This window comes from Callorhinus ursinus, unplaced genomic scaffold, assembly GCF_003265705.2.
Source record: "Callorhinus ursinus isolate GAN/ISIS: 27379988/994484 unplaced genomic scaffold, GSC_fseal_2.0 scaffold4, whole genome shotgun sequence".
NCBI classification, from domain to species: Eukaryota; Metazoa; Chordata; class Mammalia; order Carnivora; family Otariidae; genus Callorhinus; species Callorhinus ursinus.
In genome coordinates, this window is record NW_027397066.1 from 22,328,819 (window position 1) to 22,332,369 (window position 3,551).

The 3,551-nt window shown below is 40.6% G+C and overlaps 1 pseudogene; it reads right to left on the reverse strand.

The window, feature by feature from the left end:
* Positions 1-2,587: 2,587 nt before the first annotated feature.
* Positions 2,588-3,551, reverse strand: LOC112835458 (tubulin alpha-1 chain-like; annotated as a pseudogene).

Here is a 3,551-nt window from a genome sequence, read left to right on the forward strand (position 1 = left end):
GTATTGACTCCTTCAAAAGGGAAGACACTGAAAAATGTCAAGAGTCTTCACTGAAGGTCTCCTTTAGTAGAAATTTGGGTCCTGTCTTGTTTTGCTTTTATTAGTACTATTATTTTTAAAATAACATGTTTGTAAGCTTTTCTTTTTTTTAAACTGGATTTCTGTTTTTAGGGAGTACAATATCCTTGGTGATTCTACTGAGCTCTGATCCAGACTCATGGGTCTGATGTAAGATATGTAACAAAACAATTTCTAATACATTTCTTTAAAAAGTGTATTTTTCACAGCTAAGGCAAAATTGAAGTCTGAGCAGCCAATTCAATTTCAAGGAGGATTGGGACAAATGAAATTTTGGCCATTTGTGAATTTCTTGAGTGCTTATTATGTTCCCAGTACTTCGCTCATAATGACTTCTGATAGAATTTAAGCAAGGCCAATGGTCATTCTACAAATGTCAAGACCCCAAGGTGAATATACTGATCTGTATTTGTGGGATGCAGTTCCTTAGGTTGCTGAAGTATATCCAGAATAGAAGATAATTGATATCTTCAATTTGTGTTATATAGAGTTGGCTTTGGGGACATTTAGTATTACAAATCCAGTTCTTTAGAAAAATCACAGAAATTAAAATAGTTACTCTGAGAGAGATCTATGAGAATATGTTTTGGGGTTTCGAGATGTCCTACAACCAATGAATTTTGTGAAGTCACAGACATAATACCATATAGGTATTTCATGATAGATAATGAAAGAATATGTGGGCAGTAATTATGGAAGATGAAAACCTGATGGAGTGGAACCAATAAACTGGCAGTTCGGAGCCTGGTTCATTCACTTAATAGGCCCTAGAGTCAGGTGGCAGGTTAAAGGTCACTGAGCCTCAGTGTCTTCTCATATTAAATAGAAATACTACCACCTAACTTCCAGAGCTCTGTGGCCATAACTTAAATGAAATAATTGCATCAAGTTCCTGTTTAATAGTAAGTTGTTTAATAAACATTAGTTCTTCTCACCAAGATCCACTGGTTACATTTCTCTGGAAGTCACACAAATTCTAGTGATTTGGTGACTTTCTCTGAAATTGGTTTTTGTTTTCATGTTGTTTTTTTAGTGACTTCCTAAGGCTACTTCCTACTGTAATACTGTATTGCTCTATGCATTCTGATATGTTTCATCCAGCACCCATATACTGGGTGTAAAATAACAGCAACCTCTTTCCAGCTCCAGCTAGCCTGGGACCCCCCTCCCCCTGGGAGCTCAGCTCACAGTGATCTGTTACTCATCATAGGTGTCAGACCAGGACTGACTTCAGAGTTCATAAAATCCCATTCCACATGTAACATCAGTTCTACTTAACTACTAATTATTTTATTCCCCACGTGTTTCAGAAAGCACTTCATACAAATACTATATTTTATGTGTCTCTCAGATGTGCCTCTTATGTCACCTTTCTTTTTATCTCTGTTTCTTATAGGAATCTCAGAAGGCTTAAGGAATGAAAATACCTAAATAAAAGTCAATAAGTAAATCTCCATTATGTCTTTATGCTCCTATGAGCAGGTTTTATTTTTTTCAAAGATTTTATTTATTTATTTGAGAGAGAGAGAATGAGAGAGAACATGAGAGGGAAGAGGGTCAGAGGGAGAAGCAGACTCCCTGCTGAGCAGGGAGCCCAATGCCGGACTCGATCCCTGGACTCCAGAATCATGACCTGAGCCAAAGGCAGTTGCTTAACCAATTGAGCCACCCAGGCGCCCCATGAGCAGGTTTTAATACTAAACTCATCATTTAATTGAACTCCACTTTTCATTAAAGCGTTTTTTCAGTATGTCAATACTGTAACAGAAAATAAGTGGTTAACAAGTACCAAATATCCAAGAAGTAGGCTCAAATGGGGTTGACTTTTTTTTATTATTATGTTGTGTTAATCACCATACATTACATCATTAGTTTTTGATGTAGTGTTCCATGATTCATTGTTTGCGTATAACACCCAGTGCTCCATGCAGTACGTGCCCTCCTTAATACCCATCACCAGGCTAACCCATCCCCCCGCCCCCACCATTCCAGCAACCCTCAGTTTGTTTCCTGAAATTAAGAATTCCTCATATCAGTGAGGTCATATGATACATGTCTTTCTCTGATTGACTTTCAAATGGGTTTGACTTTAAGGAAAACTTTCATCAGACATGCCATTGAGACATTATGTCGGTTTCCATAGAAGGTTTTGAGCACATTTGTGTATTTTTGTTGAAGATGAGTTTTTTATATACAAAAAGTATATTTATGTATATATGTGTATATATATACATAATTATAATTATATAATTATATACCATAATTTTCATACACACAATCTTTCCTCATTTTAGTATGACAGATGTCATACTAGTATGACAATGTCAGAGGGTAAGCATGTGACTGAAGTTAGGACAGATTCTCCTTCCAGGATCATATATACATTATATATATGTGTGTGTGTGTGCGCGCGCGTGTGTGTGTGTGTGTGTGTATAATGTATATTTTGTTTTCATGTTGTTTTTTAGTGACTTCCTAAGGATACTTCCTGCTGGAATACTCTATTGCTCTATGCATTCTGATGTGTTTCATCCAGCCAAGCCTCCACGATGGCTGTGGTATCGCTTAGCATGCAGACCACCCGTTGCACCTTGGCCAGGTCTCCCCCAGGAACCACTGTGGGGGGCTGGCAGTTAATGCCAACCTTGAAACCTGGGGGACACCAGTCCACAAACTGGATGGCATGCTTGGTCTTGATAGTGACAATGGCAACATTCACATCCTTGGGCTCCACTTCTCCATGGTAGAGCATGCGGCAGGCCATGTATTTGCCATGGCAAGGGTCACACTTGACCATCTGTTTGGAGGGTTCAAACCAGGCATTGGTGATCTCTGCCACCAATAGCTGCTCATGGTAGGCCTTCTCAGCTGAGACGATGGGTCAAGTAAGTCACCAGGGGGACACTGATGCTGGTGTAGGGCACCAGGTTGGTCTGGAATTCTGTGAGGTCCACGTTGAGGGCCCTGTTGAAGTGCAGGGAGGCAGTGATGGAGGACACGATCTGGCTGATGAGCCGGTTGAGGTTGGTGTAGGTGGGGTGCTTGATGTCCAGGTTGTGGTGGCAGATCATAGATGGCCTCGTTGTCCACCATGAAGGCATAATCCGAGTGCTCCAGGGTGGTATGGGTGGTCAGGATGGAGTTGTAGGGTTCCACAACTGCTGTGGATACTTGGAGGGCAGGTTAGATGGTGAATTCCAACTTGGACTTCTTGCCATAGTCAACAGAAAGCTGTTCCATCAACGGGGAGGCGTAGCCTTAGAGCCACTGCCACCCCCAAAGCTATGGAAGATAAGGAAACCCTGAAGCCTGGTGCACTGGTCTGTCAGTTTTCAGATTCGCTCCAGCACAAGATCGATGATCTCTTTCCTCACCATATAGTGGCCTCGGGCATAGCTGTTGGCAGCATCTTCCTTGCCAGATAACAGTAGTATATTAAAATATATATTATATATTGACAATATATATATCAT